Source organism: Balaenoptera ricei, chromosome 5, assembly GCF_028023285.1.
Source record: "Balaenoptera ricei isolate mBalRic1 chromosome 5, mBalRic1.hap2, whole genome shotgun sequence".
NCBI lineage: Eukaryota > Metazoa > Chordata > Mammalia > Artiodactyla > Balaenopteridae > Balaenoptera > Balaenoptera ricei.
The window spans coordinates 142,362,886-142,380,728 of record NC_082643.1 but is presented as its reverse complement, the minus strand read 5'-3'; the positions used below and the strand labels follow the sequence as shown (position 1 = coordinate 142,380,728).

The 17,843-nt window shown below is 54.2% G+C and overlaps 1 protein-coding gene and 1 pseudogene across 9 annotated transcripts in view; one reads left to right on the top strand and one right to left on the bottom strand.

Annotated features, from left to right (window-relative positions):
- Positions 1-480, bottom strand: LOC132366695 (small ribosomal subunit protein uS12-like; annotated as a pseudogene).
- An 8,586-nt stretch (positions 481-9,066) lies between these two features.
- The window catches only part of NSD2 (nuclear receptor binding SET domain protein 2), a 77,371-nt gene continuing 68,594 nt past the window's right edge, over positions 9,067-17,843 (top strand). For 6 of the 9 annotated variants that reach the window (XR_009503411.1, XR_009503412.1, XM_059923746.1 and 3 more), the window contains exon 1: positions 9,067-9,168. The gene's annotated coding sequence lies outside the window, so the exon portion shown is untranslated. Of the gene's footprint in view, positions 9,169-9,713; positions 9,779-17,843 lie in introns of those variants that run through there. The other 3 variants (XM_059923748.1, XM_059923745.1, XM_059923747.1) reach the window with 3 other exon arrangements.

The following is a 17,843-nucleotide window of genomic DNA, read 5'->3' as shown; positions in this document are numbered from 1 at the left end:
TTTTGGCATATGGAAATTTATTACTATCCTGCTTTCATCATCAAAACTTATGATCTTGGTCTTTCCTTCTTGCCTTTGTATAAGGCCAAAAGAGAGGCATTGGCTACTTTGACAACCTTAAAGCGGACTCCAGGAATGTCACCAACAGCATGACCTTTGTGACCAAATCCAGCAACCAGAACTTCATCATTTTCCTCAATAAAATTCAAACAACCATCACTGGGTACAAAGGCTGTGATTTTTTTTGCCATTCTTGATTAACTGAACCCTGACACACTTCCTGATGGCAGAATTTGGCTGTTTGGCTTCAACCCCTGCTTTTTCAAGCACAGTTCCCTTGGCATGAGAAGCACCTCCAAAAGGGTTGGCCTTCAGGGCTGTGCCCAAATGGGCTTTCTTGTACTGTTTATCATGCCACTTCTGGTCTTGTCGGTGGCTATGGAGCTTCCTGGCAGTACGAAGACCGCGACACTTGCCCATCCTGTAGGTGCCACGGGCCTGAGCGAAAGCTGTCCTTCTCTTTCATTGGTCAGCTGTTCCCTGTACCACTATGCTGCTCATGGTGGGTCCCCATCAGAGGCACAGCCACCCGGAAGCTAAGGAGGCCCCTGCATGAGACCCAGACAGGTCAGTGTATTCACACGGCTCTTTTCTTTTTTGGATAAGTGGGCAAAAGAGTGATATTTGGTTTGCTATTGTTTAAGTCCACTGTCTCTTTCCTCCCTGCCTGCCCCTCTGGTTTGACTATGAAGTGCTTACGTGTGGTTTGCATCCCAAGAGGCTGAATCCTGCTTGGGGCTCACTGAGCTTCTTGGATGTGTAAGTCAATGTTTTTGTCAACTTTGGAAAACTTTTGGCCATCATTTTGGCAAATATTTTTTTTCTGTCCCATTTCTACCTTTTTCTCCTCAGATTCCAAAACACGTATGTTAAACCCTTTAATATTGTTTGCCAGGTGCCTGAGACTGTTTATTTTCTTCAATGTTTTCGTCTCTGATTGGATAATTTCTTATTCAGATTGGATAATTACTGGGACTTCCCTGGTGGCACAGTGGTTAAGAATCCACCTGCCAACGCAGGGGACACAGGTTCGTTCCCCGGTCCGGGAAGATCCCACATGCCACGGGGCAACTAAGCCTGTGTGCCACAACTATTGAGCCAGTGTGCCATGACTACTGAAGCCCACGTGCCACGTGCCAAAAAAAGATTGGATAATTACTATTGGTCTGTCTTTTTTTAAAAATTTATTTATTCACTTGTTTATTTTTGGCTGCGTTGGGTCTTTGTTGCTGAGCGCAGGCTTTTCTCTAGTAGCGGCGAGCGGGGGCTACTCTTCATTGCGGTGCGCGGGCTTCTCATTGCGGTGGCTTCTCTTGTTGCAGAGCACGGGCTCTAGGCACGCGGGCTTCAGTAGTCGTGGCACATGGGCTCAGTAGTTGTGGCTCACGGGCTCTAGAGCGCAGGCTCAGTAGTTGTAGCACACGGGCCTAGTTGCTCCGCGGCATGTGGGATCTTCCCGGATCAGGGCTCGAACTCATGTCCCCTGCATTAGCAGGCAGATTCTTAACTACTGCGCCACCAGGGAAGTCCTATTGGTGTGTCTTTAAATTCACTGACTCTTTCTTCTGTCACCTTCAATCTTCTGTCAAGCCCATCCAGTGATTTTGTCATTTCATTTATGTACTTTTCATTTCTAGAACTTTCATTTGTTTTTTTTTAACAGCTTCCATTTTTTCTATTGAGATAGATTCCTTTTCACTCACTAGACCTTTTCACTCACTCACTAATTTTCTTTGAATTATTGAATATCTCAAAACAATGACTTTGAAGTCTCTATCTGTCAAATCTAATAACACTGGGCTCAGGGGTGGTTTCTATTGACTGCTTTTTTCCTTTGATTTTGGCCACATTCTCTCTTTTCTTTGCATGCCTAGAGACTTTTTATTGTATTTTGGTTGTTGTGGATGATATGTTACAGTCTCTAGATTCTGTTATCTTTCTCTGAAAATGAAAACATGTGCTTTCCAAGGCCAGATCACCAGAGACTGAAGCTTCTGCCTTCCTCCCCTTTGGATTCCTGCTCTGGGGGAGGCCAGCCCCCATGTTAGGAGGACACTTGAGCAGTCCCTGGAGAGGTCCAAGTGGGAAAGAACTGAGGCCTCCTGCCAATGACCAGCACCACCTGAGTAAAGCATCTCAGCAGCTCATCCACAGCCCCAGTGAAACCGTTATTTTTTTTTAATTTTTTTGGCCTCACCACGCGGCATGCGGGATTCTAGTTCCCCAACCAGGAATCGAACCCGCAGCCCCTGCAGTGGAAGCGTGGAGTCCTAACCACTGGACTGCCAGGGAAGTCCCCCCAGTCAAGCCTTTAGATGATGGAAGCCCTGGGTGACATCTTGTCTGCAACCTCATGGGAGACCTTGAGCCTTCAGCCAGAACCTTCCAGCTCCCCCACTCCCGAATTCCTGACAAAGCAATTGCATGCGATAATCAGTGTTCACTGGCGTTTTGAACCACTGGGTTTTGGGGTCATGTGATATGCAGCAGTAGGTAGTGAGACAGGGTGAGACTGGAGGATGTCTTGCTCCTGGGTGCAACCCCGGTTCCCAGGGCATGGATCCTGGTATCTCAGCTGCTCAGCCAGGGACGTTCACAGGGCTTGATGAGGCCCCCACTCGGGCCAGGCCAGAGCTCCCACAGCCGTTGTTTTCTGGTCCGTCCGGGGTCCTCACCCCAGCCAAGGGCAGCGGAACATCTTAGACCCCCCTCTACACACTGGCCTCTCCTCCAGTGTCCTCCCCACAGATTCCAGCCGCGTCACTGGCCCTCGGCTCAGTGGTACGGGCTGCCCCACTTGAACGCTGTCCCTCTGTGCCAGGACGGGTAGAGAGCTGGGTGGGCGGGCAGGGGGCGGTCAAGGCGTGCCTCATAAAGTTCTCTTCCCTGGGGAGCGCAGTCCTGCTCTTCCCTTCCCCCACCACCTGAAAATGGTTGCCTCATCTCTTTTGTCCATGTTATGGTTGTTTACTGTGGGAGGTGCAGTCAGGTCGCAGCTTCTCTGTTATAACCCACAGCAGAAGTCTCAATCAGATTTGCTTTTTAAGAGAGTCTTCTACATTTGTGGGAAAACTGGTGAGCTCTGACTCAAGTCTGGGATTTAGTTAACGGTAATGACCAATTTTGGTGTCTTAGTTTTGACAAAGCTGTGGAAATGTAAGGTGTTGACACTAGGGGAAGCAGGTGGGGGGGACTCTATACTATATCTGCCTCTTTTCTGTAAATGTAAAATTGTTCCAATAAAATAAATAAAAAGGACCTGTCTGGCTGGGCGGCAGGGGAAGGAGAGTGGCTCCTAGTGGCCATTCGTGCTGTTCCTGGTCAGTCCCCAACTCAGGCTGGTGAAGCCCCTCATCTGTCCACAACAGAAGCGGTCCAAAGCGCTCCGCAAGCTGTTACCAGCGCTTATATCTCTCGCCGCAGGCCCAGGACTTAGGAAGAACTTTTATTTTCTCCTTTCTGCTGTTCTGGGTTTTAATTTCATGCAATTTTCACAATTAGAAAAAGAAGCGCTGCTTTAGCACAAAACAATGTTTCTTTAGCCAAAGCCTGAGCGAGTGGTGAGCGCTGGTGGAGGGCCCTGCCCTGGCTGGTCCTGGATCTGGGCAGTCCCGTGGAGAATGGGGGTGCAGGGGCCACAGGCGGGGTGTGGGGCAAGGTGGAGGTCACCCGTCTTCTCACCATCGCTCTCCGTTCTCAGGTGTCCTTTCCTTCCCTCCGAGAGACCCGGAACTGCAAAAACCGAGCAGCCCGCCTGGCCGCCGGGTGGAGTGCAGTCGGGGGCGGTCGGGGGCGGCGGGCGTGGCTTCGCGGCGTGTGGCCAATGCGGGAGCGGGACTGCGGGGGGCGGGGCCAGGGCGGAGGGAGCCCTGCGGCCGGCTCGCGGCTCCGCAGGTCCCTAACCCTGTAGCGCCAGCCGCTGCCGCGCCCGGCTCCCACTGTCCCCACCCTGCGGGTTCCGGAGGAGGGCAGCCTAGCAGCCTCTCCCAAAGGGGACACTGCCCTATTAGTGTCACCATTTCACACACACACACACACACACACACAGGCCTTACAACCTGCCCAAGGTCATGCAACTAGGAAGAGAAGGGCTGTGGGTTGAACTGTGTCCCCCAAAAGGTGTGTTCATAAACTTCCGCCCTGTGAATGTGACCTTATTTGGAAACAGGGTCTTTGCAGATGTCATCAAGTTAAGACGAGGTCATCAGGTGGGCCCTAATCCAATCACTGGTGACCTTACAAGAAGAGGAAACAGAGACCAGTGGACACAGGGAGAAGGCCCTGTGAAGATAGAGCCTGAGAGTGGAGTGATGCTGACTCAAACCAAAGAACACCAAGGACTGTGGCATCACGAGCAGCTAGGGACAGGCAAGGAGAGATTCTTCCAGAGAGCCTTTGGAGGGAGCGTGACCGTGCATTCACCTTGGTTTCAGGCTTCTGGTGTCCAGAACTGTGAGAGAACAACTTTGTGTTGTTTTGTGGTACTTTGCCAGCAGTCCTCAGGTACCAGCACGGGGAACCAGGACCGGAGGCAGGGCAGTCCATCCCAGGCAGCACTGGCGCCTGGAGATAAACAGGGGCTGTGTGTACCCCCGGGGGACTCAGCCAGCCTGAGAGGGGACCAGGGAAGGCTTCTGGAGAAAGTAGCATCCCCGCTGAGACCTGGCATGGGGATGAGAAGGGGAGAAGTTCAGTTTGGTAACTGTCCAGGGGTGGGTCCATGTGGCTGTCCAAGGGGACACATCCAGTGAGGAGTCAACTTCATTGGCCGGGAGCTCTGGGGAGAGGGCTGGGCTGGAGAGGCAGAGCTGGATGGCCTCCACATTCCTGAAAGCGGGATGCGAGTCTCACTGAGGAGTGGGCTTGGTGTGAGGGGCGCTGGGGGGCCATAGCAGAATATTAAGCAGGTGGGTGACATGGTCAGTTTTGGTTTAGAAAAATTCCCCTGGCTGGATGTGGAGAATGAACTAAAGGGGGAGAAAGCAGGCGGGGAATCAGTGAGTCGAAAACTTCCTCTTTTTAAAAAAAAATTAATTAATTTATTTATTTATTTATTGTTGGCTGCATTGGGTCTTCGTCGCTGCACGTGGGCTTTCTCTAGTTGTGGCGAGTGGGGGCTACTCTTCATTGTGGTGCGCGGGCTTCTCATTGTGGTGGCTTCTCTTGTTGCGGAGCACAGGCTCTAGGCACGCGGGCTTCAGTAGTCGTGGCACACGGGCTCAGTAGTTGCGGCACACGGACTCTGGATCGCAGGCTCAGTAGTTGTGGCGCACGGGCTTAGTTGCTCCGCGGCATGTGGGATCTTCCTGGACCAGGGCTTGAACCCGTGTCCCCTGCATTGGCAGGCGGATTCTTAACCACTGCTCCACCAGGGAGGCCCCTGAAAACTGCCTCTTATTTCCAAATAAGAAGCTGAACTAAGGCCCTGGTCGGGGGCGGTGGCGGGGGGCAGGCAGAGTGACAGGGGAGGAGAGGCTGGCTTAGAGGAGGGTTTAGAAAGTGGAATCCTGAGGAGGGGTGAGCCCTAGGCTGGCTTGGGTGGACTCTCCAGGAAGCAGCCTTTGGTGGGGGTGGGGGAGGTGGGGAAGATGGTCCTGAGGTTGCCCTCAGGACCCGACCATGGTCCTGGGCTGTGGTTTGTTCCTGGAGGTGCCCACCGGGACTGATGACAGACACCTCAGGCCTCTCAGGGGCTCCTGTAGGTCAGCCCCAAGGCGAATGGAGAGAGGGGTGGGCAGAGAAGGCGGGGAGGCCTCCTGCTCAGGCCTCCCAGCCCGGACTTGGACGGGGGGCTTCTCAGCAGGGCTTCAGTCTCCAGGTCTCTCTCCCAGCCTGACAGGGAGCCCTGCTCAGTGGAGGGTTGGCCCATGTGACCCGAGGGGCCTTACAGCCTGCTGGCTCCTGTGGGCCGGCCCGGTGAACTGCAGTGGTCCTTGGGCTCGGCAGGAGCTGAGGCAGAGCTGGGCCTTTAGAAAGGCAAGTTTCCAGCCTGGGGAACAGAGCGGTCTGGGCTGGGAAGGGGCTGCCGAGAAGGTCTGGGGGTGGGAGGCCCCTGCCACTGCTAGGCCTGGCTCTGGGCCTGTCCTGGGCTGAGGAGGGGGGCCTCTCTCCTCCCCTCCTTGGAGAGAGGGGCCACCTGGGGCACGGGAGGAGGGGCAGCTTGAGACTGCTGGTTTCCACTTGGAAGCCCTCTTTATTTGGCCAGGGATGGAGAAAGGCTGGGGTCAGAGTGCATACATCCCCATGGAAACAGCAATGAGCCTGGCCCCTGGGGGACCCCGGCCCTGGCGGGGGATGCGGAGGCCAAGCCGGCGCTCGGGGGCTCCTTTGGCTAAGGGGCCTGGGTTTTGCCTTGGCAGCAGCTCTTACAGGGAGGTCTGGGCGAGGAGCTGCAGGACCTGTGTCAATGGGGAGCAGGGCAGCAGAGTGGGCTCCAGCCTGGGCCACACAGACATCAGGAAGTGGGCAGTGCCTCCTAGAGCCGTATGCCCCGTGGGTGGTAACAGACGGCAGGCAGCCAGAGGTGGCGTGGCTGCAGACCTTGCGGCCAGGGGACTCCCAGCTCCGCTTGACCCCTTGATCTGCGGCTGCCGGGCTGGTCCTCAAGCTAGCAGGCAGGCCTGGGATACCCTGGTCCTAAATGCCTTTGCCCAGTCCAGCCTCAGCCTGAGAGGCTGGGTGGGGGGCAGCAGGGGGGAGCTGAGATGGAGGGCAGCTGAACACCAGCAGGCTGCCCTTGCCCCCTGAAACGCCTCTCCTCTGCGCTCGCTACTTTATACTGCGAGTAGACGCCCAGTCCCTTGGTCTTCTGCAGTCTCTCCTCTCTGAGTGCAGAGTTTCATTTAGAGAAGTGATGAGACCCTCAAAGAGACGGAAACAAGGTTCAGCCCCAGCTGCTGACGTCTTTGAGTGCCCCGCAGCCCTCTGGGCCCACCGGACTTGGGGCTTCCACTCCCATTGCCCTCCCCAACCTGCAAGGGGCGCAAACGTGCAGATGAGGGCCTCCCCACCCAGGAATCTACATGCCCAGGACTTCCTTCAGTCCTGTGAGGGCCTCTTTTTCCTATGCACTGAGGGAGACCCAATCATCGGAAATCCACTCTCCGTGGGAGAGGCCCCCCGTGTGTGCAGGACTGGGGCTGTCCAGCCGGCCGACTCGATGAAAAGGGCTTAGGACCCCACAAGACAGCAGGGCTGGGCCCAGGGAGGCCTGCACTGGGCGGGAAAAGATCAGCCTGCCCCAAATAACTTTCTTCAAGAAACTCCAAACATACACTTTCATGTTTTGAATAAATTTACATGTTGATTGCACTATTCTAAATGCAGATTTTTTTGTTTTTGAAGAGGAGCCCTAATTCCAAATCTGTGAAATCAAATGAGATATGGTGGTATTTGTCTTGCACTGCAGGGATTTAAAGGTACTGGGGAGGTAGGCAATTTTCAGGCTTGTGCCCCAGAGGGATCCCGGGCCCAGAGAGGGCACCTGTTCTCCTCCCCACAGCCAAGAGATATGGCAAAATGCAAATGTGAATGGGCCAGCACCTAGCTAGACACCTTCCAGGGGCTCCTGGTGGCCAGAGGTGAGTCCTGGCAGTGAACGATGGGGAAAGGGCGTCTCTTCTGGTTGCTCAGGCTCCCCAGGATGCTGCAAGGGTGCAGCACACAGTAGGACCTCACCGTATAGCTCTTGGATGGAAGGGTGAAAAATTCTGTAATCCCTTTCAGCTGGACATGGGGGAGGGCCTCCCTCTGGCTCTAGTGTCCTCTAGGCCACCCCCTGCTCTGGTGGGAAGCAGCTGAACCTTGCAGCTGCTGGCACTCTTGGGCCTGCCCTGTCCCTCTTCCCCACCCCAGTCTCACTAGAATGGCACAAGCCCCAGCAGTTTCAGGGCCTGGGAGTCCTGCCTCTGACCACGGTTTCCCCACTGCTCCCAGATCCAGGCCAGACCCGAGCCTGGGAGGTGGGGGGAACGGCTGAATCCTCGTCCTGCAGATATTCTGCAGAAGACGCCCCCCACTCCCCGCCCGCACCGCGCCGGCCAGTCTCTCTCCAGCCTGCAATCCCCGCTCCCTGTCGTTGTTTGTGACCATCTATGCCAAGTTTGTAATGTGCGTTCCAGGAGCACAGATACGGCGGGGACCTCTGCACCCTGCTCGGCAGTCCCTGGAGCTCCCTCCACAGTGCTCCCCTGCGAGTTCCAGCTGGGCCTCGCGTGCAGGGCCAGTTCAACCTGACCTCCGCCTTCCCGGATCCCAGCGGCTCGACCAGGCCCCGCGCAGAGCGCCTCCTGACCCGGGAGCCTTCTCTCCGCCCCGAGGCAGGGGCGTGGGTGACCACTTGGGTGAGGGCCCTGCGGCCAGCGCGGGCTGACCCTGCCCGTGGTGCTACGGACGCAGGGCCCGCGGGGTGGCCGGGAGGGAGCCGCCTCCCACGTCCCGGCTCCAGGGCCGCGCGGCCCGCGCTGGGGCCGCGATCGCGCGGGGCGGCCTCGCCGGCGGCGATTGGGCGCGCGGCCGTGACGTCACCACGCGCGCGCGCTCCGGCCTCTGGCTCCAGGCTCCGGGCTTTCGGTTGAGCCGCCGCCTGGCGCGCGCCCGGCCGAGTAGCGGGAGCGGGGCGCGCGCCCGGCGCCGGTCTGAGGCGGCTCGCAGGGTCCCGCGCCCCCGGCCCCGGCCCGTGCCCTCGATCACCGGCCGCGGTCCGCGCCCCCGACTCCCAGCCTCCGTCCCACGCCCGCGCCCCGGACCCGCCACCACCGCCCCGCCCCGCCCCGCGCGGATTTGAAAAGCCCGGCCGCAGCCCCGCGAGCGCGGCAGCCAATCAGCGGCGCGCACTTTCCCGCGGCTTCTGCGAGGCGGCGGCGGCCCGGCGGCGGCGGCGGCGGCGGGCGGGAGGCGCGGGGGCGGGGTCGGCGCCGCGCGCGGAGAGCCTCGGCCTGGCCGCGCTGCGCCCGCCGCCGCCGCCGCCGCCGCCGCCGCCCCCTCCCCTCCCTCGGCCCTCCCTCCCTCCCTCCCCCGCGGCCCCGGCCCCGGCCCCCTCCCCGGCCGCCGCCGCCGGAGCCGCCGCACCGGAGAGCCGCCGCCGCCGGAGGATGCGCCGCACAACAGGTCACTGGCGCCGCCGGCCCAACCGCCGCGGGCCTGAGGGGCGGAGGGCTGAGGGGCTGAGGGGCCGGGCGGGCGGGCGGGCTAACGGGGCCGGGCGGGCGGGCGGGCGCGGCCATGTTGGGCCCGGCGGCCGGCGGCTGCACCTGTGCCGGCCCGCGGGCCGGCGGCCTTTGTTCGCTGCGGCGCCCAGCGGGCCCGGCCGGCCTTTGTGAGGCGCTGGCCGGGGCCGGGGCCGGGCGGCGGTGGGAGGGGCGGCCGGGGCCGGGGAGGCGCTTTTTGTCTGAGGAGGGTCCGGGTGACATTCGGACGCCGGCCGTTGGTCAGCGCGGGCGCCCGGAGCCCCGGGCCTTGGCAGGTGGAGGCGCGGGGACCCCGCCCGGGGCTGCCGGCCCTCGGCCCCCGGCGCTCGGCCAGACGGCGGCCCCGAGGCCCCGGACGCGCAGCGGAGCGGCCCGGCCGCACGGCCGCCTCTGCCCCACACGCCAGAAGGGCGGTTTAAAATCTCGGCGTTTAAGAGATGCTGGTCTCGAGTCTGGGCAGAAGGCGCAGGACCCGGTGCAGCCTTAGTTTTTTCTCCCTCTCGCCGGTGCCGGGACGTGAGTGGTCACAGGTTTGACATGCGGGGGGAAACTTGGTCTCCCTGGGACGTTAATTATTCTTAGGCAGGTAATTAGGGCTCCGGGGTGTGTGCGCGTGTGCGCGTGTAGCAGAACGGGGGACCCATTCGGTTAGGGTGACTTCAGAGCGAGGTTAGGGAAGTTCTTCAGGACTGACAGCCCGCGCTCAGACTTTCAAGGCCTTGACTTTTAAATGACTTAAACGCCAAGATGTGTGTTCCCTAATCACTAAACAACTTAAAAACCTCACGTTGCTACCACGCGTCGATTATACCGACTCTTACTTTATGTATTTTAAAATGAGATTATCAAGATGGAAAATAAGTTAGCCATCTCATGTATGAAGCTGGGAATTTAACTTTTATTTTCCCAAATGTTTTAAATATCCTCGTTACATATTTAAATGTGACGAGAGCACCATTAAAAAAGCACAACTCTAATCAGTACCACGAAGGAAACAAGTCCTGGGAGCACAGCCCTTTGCTGGTGTGCTTGGTGTGTGATCCTGTGCCTCGCCACCGACCGTAGTTCAAATCTAAACTGCCGACTGGAAGTGAAGAGGACTCATGCCTTAAGCACGATTACTTTGAGTCATTTCCTTTTCTTTTCTTCCATTTTCTCAGACGCCCAGCAGCCTTCATTTTTGGGCCGGTGGTTGGTAAAGTGAGGACTTTGTGCAGGGTTGTGAGTTTGCGTAAGCTTTTGTCAAGAACTGTGATCTATGTAGTACAAAAATCCTCCCCTCCTGACGGCATGACTACAGATCAGGCTGGCCTGGGATTCCAGTGGTAAACATTCCAATTTAAGAATATTAGAAAAATAACTTTCTGAGTTTCAAAAAGTGATGCGCATGGGACTTCCCTGGCGGTCTAGTGGTTAAGACTCTGTGCTTCCAGTGCAGGGGGCACAGGTTCGATCCCTGGTCGGGGAACTAAGATCCCGCACGCGGTGTGGCACGGCCAAAAAAGTAAATAAATAAAAAACTAAAAAGTGATGGGCAGTTTATTATTCTGTGTGCACTTTTATGATATATTCATATGTAACGTCTAAACTAACATAATTTGAAATTTGTGGAGACACAGAACAGAACAGTAAGGTAAACAGGCTACCATGTGTGGCTACTAGGCTTATGGTTTTTATTCAGCCGATTTAAACAGGGCCGTTAAAATAGTACCTGCTCAAATGTGAGGAGTCAAATGGAAGAATAAGTCAGAATTGTGAGAATTAGAAGTTAGGAATTAGAGACCCTGTGGCCTAGTTATGGAAGAGTGGGTCAAGCCTTCCATTTATTCGGATGACTTCTCCTCCTACAAGTAGTACAATTTTAAAAGGTTTACTCATATGGCAGAATGTAAACTAATTAGTTACTTTTTTACGGTTTGACGCTTCAGTGTAAAACATGTAAAAATAGATGGAATTATACTTACTAAGAAGTGCTGGTGAGAGGATAAAAACACTAATAAAATGTGCTATATGAGATATAGGCTTGCCACTGAGCACACACAAATGGATGTGCTAAGATGATGCTGAAGTTCCAAATTTATTTTGCCCTGCCCTTTTTAATCTACACAAATAACCTTTCTAAGTAAACACTTCAATTAATCAGTGGGAACTGAGAATATAAGGCTTTTTACATGCATATTCTAGTATCCGGTTTTTGGTTGGTTGGTTGGGTTTTTTGGTTGGACTGCTTGGCTGTGGCAGGTACGCAGATTTGGATGAGCGTCTTAGTCTTCTGCGCTTCTCCCTTCTCTCTGCTGGACTGCGCTAAGTGTGTCCTTGCTCTCCAAACATGTGGTGCCCTCTCCTGGCCCAGGCCTCTGCATGGACTGTTGTTGGGTGTGGACCACTGCTTGTCCTCCCTTTTGAGCACAGAGGACCCAGCCCTTCAATGGCCCTTTGTGACTTTTGTCCCCTGTTGGAGAGCTCTTGAGGTAGGACTCTTAGAGCCTCGGGCAGCCTGGCCTCTGCCGGTGCCTTCTCATGGCAGGCACTCGGTGAACGCTGAATAAATGGGCATGTGACTTGGGATAAACAGCCCATTTTAATGCCAGCATGTGGCCTGTTTGCCTCTCTTCTTTGTAAGTCATGTTGGAGCAGAAAGGGACCCTCTGGAAGAAGCTGAGTATGGAAAGTAAGGGGCTGGCCTAAGGTCACCCCACTTTAATTGGGGAGCTAAGACACTTTGCTAGGCAGGGCTGTTTCTTTTCCTTTTCTCATCATAGGTAACTCAGATGTTAAATAAAAATTAACTATGAAATATTGCAAACAAATAATAGAGTAGACCTGTATCCACCACCAGGATGAATCAAGCAGTGATGTTTCTACTGTACTTCTCTGTATCCCTGGGCAAAGTAAAAAGAATATAAAGTACACAAAAGCAAGAGATGACATGGAAATTCCCCAGGATTATGCTTATACTTTACAAACTGCCTTTATGTGATTTGTTAATTTCATTTTTTTTTTTAGGAACTGTTATTTACATAAAACATATTTCTTTTGGGGAGAAAAAGACTTAAATTAGTTACCCCAGGGACTCGTCAGCATTTTGCATTTGTCTGTTGGTTGCAATATAGCTTTTGAAGGAACTGATTGATGAGATTTGGTTTGCTACTTAAAAAATTCAAGCTGTCTTGAAGTAGTTTTGTTCTTGAGTCTGTCTTCCAGAAAACAAACGGCCAAAGATGAGTTTTCAAAGCATCTTAATGTCTGTAATACCTAATAGTTTCAACAAGACATACAAGGATGGAAACTGCTAAGTAGTGGTTGAGCTGAGTGCTGGCCTGCAGCTCAGAAGCCCCAGTAGTGAGACTTCCCTAGTGGGTGTGTAGAGAAACAGTGTTTTATCTTACTGGAGGAGTTGGGAGCTCAATTTTTTTTTAAAGATTTATTTATTATTTATTTATTTTTGGCTGCCTCAGGTCTTAGTTGTGGCACATGGGATCCTCGCTAGGCATGCGGGATCTTTCGTTGTGGCACGCGGGTTTTCTCTTCTCTAGTTTTGGTGTGCAGGATCCAGAGCGTGCGGGCGCGTGGGTTCTGTAGTTTGTGGCTCGCGAGCTCTGTAGTTGAGGCGCGCGAGCTCAGTAGTTGTGGCGCGTGGGCTCAGTTGCCCTGAGGCATGTGGGGTCTTAGTTCCCTGACCAGGGATCGAGCCCACGTCCCTGCATTGTAAGGTGGATTCTTTACCACTGGACCACAGGGAAGTCCTGGGAGCTCAATTTCTAAGTTGACTGGGTTGTCATAGAAAGAATTGATGATCTGGATGAAGTGTGTCATGCTGTTAAGGGTATATTTATGTCAGCCGTTTTCACATCTTGGTGAGTTTTTCCCTTGGGCTGTGCTGCTGGTTACATAGGCGGACAGATCAGAAAGCGTGTCTCTGACTCCAGTTGTGCGACCCTCGCTCAGCTCTCCACACCCTGCCTAGTCTGTCTAAAACGCACGTGTGATCATGTGAGGCCCCTCCTCCAGGAGCTCCAGTGCCCTTTGGGGTTCAAGACCAATCTCTCACTGGGTTTTCTGCCTCTCACTGCACTTCTTTTTTTTTTTCTGGCCATGCCGCGCAGCTTGCGGCATCTCAGTTTTCCGACCAGGGGTTGAACCTGGGTCCTCGGCAGTGAAAGCGCGGAGTCTTAACCACTGGACGACGGTGGGAATTCCCTCACTGCACTTCTTTTCTTTTTTTTTTTTTTAAGATTATGGTTTTTAAAAAAATTTTATTATATTTTTTATTTTTGGCTGTGTTGGGTCTTCGTTGTTGTGCACGGGCTTTCTCTAGTTGCAGTGAGCGGGAGCTGCTCTTCATTGCGGTGTGTGGGCTTCTCGTTGCGGTGGCTTCTCTTGTTGCAGAGCACAGGCTCTAGGGTGCACAGGCTTCAGTAGTTGTGGCTCGCAGACTCTAGAGCACAGGCTCAGTAGTTGTGGTGCCCGGGCTTAGTTGCTCTGCAGCATGTGGGATCGAACCCGTGTCCCCCGCATTGGCAGGCAGATTCTTAACCACTGCACCACGAGGGAAGTCCCCTGCACTTCTTATTTTGATCTCACCTGACCTCTTCAGCCCATCTGTTGCTGCCATGCTTTTTCCTTGGGCCTTTGCATGGTCAGTTTTTGCCCCTGCTCTCCCCTGTGACCCCCATACACAGACTTACACACACTTCAGTGCACGTGTGGGCACAGCTGGCTTTTCGTATTAATTCCTTCTCATTCAGCTCTCAGCTTGCGCCTCACTGCTAGAAAGCGGCCCCAGACTCCCTGCCAGTCTTGTGGCCCTTGTAGCTATGTCTTGAACACTTTGTGCTTTGCTCCCCTTCACGCACTGCGTTCTCACTCTGCTCCAGCCATTCTGGCCGCTGGCCTGCCTCAAGTACCGCAGCCATGCTGCTCTACCTGCTATTCCTTCTACTTGGACACCTGCCTGGCTTCCTCTTTACCTGCCTTTAAGTCTTCGCTCAAACTTCCCCTTCTCAGGCACCATCCCTGACCACTGATTTAAGATACCCTTTTGCTGTCTGGCTCTGCCCGTCTGCCTTAGCTTCTTTTCCATAACTCTTATCCTCTGACATTCTGGGTGTTTTCCTTATTTGTCTGCCTGCCTGACTGCATCAAGATGTCTATAAGGGTGGATATTTTTCTCCTTTTGGCTTTAATTACTGTGATACCCGCAGTGCCTAGGACAGTACCCGAATGACTGTCAGACATTCAGTGACTGCTTGCATGAACAGACTCTCAGCCCCTTGTGTGTTGGCTCACGTATAAGAAGTGGTGTGGATAAAGGGGAGCGGCGTAGGCGTGCTTGCCCTAGTGTGAGGTTGGCAAGGTGGAGGGCCATGGGCAGGTGAGAGAGGTCAGAGAGGAGGCTCGTAGGCCAGTGCTAGAGAACGGTGGCCTTACCCAGGCACAGGAGTGGGGTAGGAAGAGTGGACAGATGCAAGAGAGAGGGCTGTAGCAGCACTGATGGGCTGGGGTACAGCACGGGGGCTCAGAATAAGAGGGGAGGGTTGGGGACTTCCTGTTGGTGCAGTGGTTAGGAATCCTCCTGCCAATGCAGGACACATGGGTTCGAGCCCTGGTCCAGGAAGATCCCACATGCCAAGGAGCAACTAAGCCTGTGCACCACAACTGCTGAGCCTGTGCTCTAGAGCTCGAGAGCCACAACAACTGAGCCCACGTGCCCCAACTACTTAAGCCTGCGCGCCTAGAGTCCGTGCTCTGCAACAGGAGAAGCCACCACAATGAGAAGCCCGTGCGCAGCAAGGAAGACCCAACACCTCCAAAAAATAAATAAATAAAATAAAATAAAAAAAGAGGGGAGGGTTGGCCCAGGTGATCCTAGTATTCACAATTTGAAAGATTGGGTGGAGAGGGCACCATTTTTATCTCCCTGTGAACTAGTGAAACCGAAGGTGGGCCTTGTTTCTGATCTACCTTGGTTCCTTCCAAAAAGAAACTGATGTCACCTACCAGCTGAAAATGTGTCTCTGGTGCCTTCCTGTTCACCCAGAAGAGGAAGCCTTAGGTCTTGAGCGTGGCGTGTGGCCCCTTTGTGTTTTCTAGCATCTGTGCTGCCTGACCCCTTGTAGCTGCTCTGAGATCTCATCGCCATGCTGCTGCCCCCCTGGGATGAGCTGCGTTCCACCTCACGGTCCTTGCGTGGCTGTGGCTCCTTCCTAAGGTGTCCCAGTAGGCCTTGCTGAGCTGCTCTTACAGCTCCACCATCATTTGTCTCCTCCAGTGTAGCCGATGCTGCGCCCATGGCACTAGGTGTGTTTGGTTTTCTGTTCCCAGGTTGGTTGTTCCTCTGAGCACCGGGCCCTGTCATGGCAGCATGTTGCACATAAGACTGTCTGTGCTGTCTCTATACAAATAGGAGGGTGGGCCAGTGTATTTTGTTAGTTAGTATGGCAGTGTACTTCTGGCGACATTTCTTCATTCACTGAGAATTAAGAAATTAGCTGTGTTCCAGTGATGAGCCAAAACACCCATGTCCTTGGTCTCATGGACTTGACAGACCTGTGAGAGGGATGAAACAGGAGAGACAGTGGACAAAAGATTACATCTTTGAAAAACCTGTAACAGGGGACATGGGTTCGATCCCTGGTCCGGGAAGATCCCACATGCTGCAGAGCAGCTAAGCCCGTGCTCCACCAAAATGAGAAGCCTGCTCACCAAAACGAAGACTAGCCCCGCTCGCCGCAAGTGGAAAAAGCCCGCGCGCAGCAACGAAGACCCAACACAGCCAAAAATAAATAAATAAATAAATTTATTTAAAAAAAAATAAAAAGAAAAAAAGAAAAACCTGTGAAATAGTCTTGCTAAATAACTGAACCTGAAACTGATCAGGCCTTTACCTCCCACAAGCAATTAACAGGAAATACAGGGTGGGGAAAGGAACACATTAAACTACACCGTGGGATTGCCACTGGCGGAACTCAGAACGTGGGAACCTGCAGGACCAGTGACCAGGTCTCTTCCACAAGGAAAAAGAAGGGGGATGTGGATAAGAGGCTGATTGCACTACGGAGGGCTTATGTGCATCCAAGATGGGCCAGTTAGTTAGAGATGGGACTAAACACTGTTTATGATATTTGGGACAATTAGAAATTGGAACACTGACTCAATTTGTCATTAAGGAATTCTTATTTTTTTTTAGCTGCCATAGTGGTTTGATTTTGTTTAAGAAAAGAATTTGTACCTTGTAGACATGCATACAGAATTTATCAAAGAAATGATCCACCATCTGCGATTTGCTTCACAGTTCTGTGGAAAGGGAGCTGTGAGGGTGTGGCTGGATCAGGGCTGGTGTGGGGTGATGGTGGTGCAGTACATGGGCCCTGCTTGTTCTCTCTACCTTTATGTGTATTCAGAATTCTCCATAACGAAGGAAGAAAAGTCACGAAGGAGAGGTTGGGTACATTTAGTACATCTATAAGGAGATTATGCCTAACTGTGGGTTGGGTGTCAGGAAGGACTTCCTGACAGGACTGAGGCTGGAGCAGAGAGCAGAAGAGGCCTTGGTGGAGGGTGGGCTTGGTAAGGGTGGTGTGACTGTTCTAGATGAGGGAGCAGGCAGTGCAGAGAGGCTGTGACGGGAGTGGACAGAAGGCTGACGAGGCTGGAGCAGAGGGTGAGGGAGCGATGTGTAGACCCAGGCTGCCGGGGCGGGGCGGGGCGGGGCGGGCTCCCTGAGGCTGCAGTGAGGCTTTTCATCCAGAGAGCAGTGTGAGGCCCTGGAGGGTTTTAAGCGGGGTGTGTGTGTGTGTGTGTGTGTGTGTGAGTGAGAGAGAGAGAGAGAGAGAGAGAGAGACTGACACGAATCTATTTGCTTTGGAAAGTGCGTTTCTCGGAGTCCTCTGTAAGTTGGTGGTGGGAGGATTCGGGAGAGGGAAGAGGGTGCAGGAGACCGGCCTGTGCTCATTATGTGTTCGGGTTAGAATCTTTCCAGCTGCCCCTGCTTTGGGTGCCTTGTAGGACTGAACAGCTCTGCCCCCTTGAAATTTGGTGTGGCCATGTGATTTGCTTTGGACAATGAAAAGTGACGCGTCATCTCTGACTGGGCGCTCTAGGAGTCGTGTGCTTTCATGATGTTCCCTTTTTCCTTCTCATTGTGGAAGCACATAGATACGCACTATGAGCAAGAGGGAAACCTCTGAGTTGAGCCAGGTTACGGCCCCATAACCTAGTCCGGTGGTTCTCAATGGTCCCCAGACTGACAGTGTCTGTCACCTGGGAACTTCTTAGAAATGCGTATTCGGGCCACCCTAGACCTACTGAGTCCTAAGCTCTGGGGTGGGGCCGGTGGCCTCCGATGCCGCGGCGCGGAGCACCGCTGCCTCGGGTCTGCTGGTTGGTCAGCCAGCTCGGGGCCTGTGGTGCTGGTGAAAGGTGGAGGTGGCCCGCCAGCGATGGGCTTCTGGCTGTGACGAGGAGGAGCCAGCCTCGTCAGCCGGCAGGGAAGTGCTCTGCAGGAAAAGGACTGAGGCCTGTGGGTTGGGGTGGGAGGGACTGCGTAGGGAGGGTGTCGGTGACGGCCCTGAGTTTTGTCTGACGAAAGCAGAC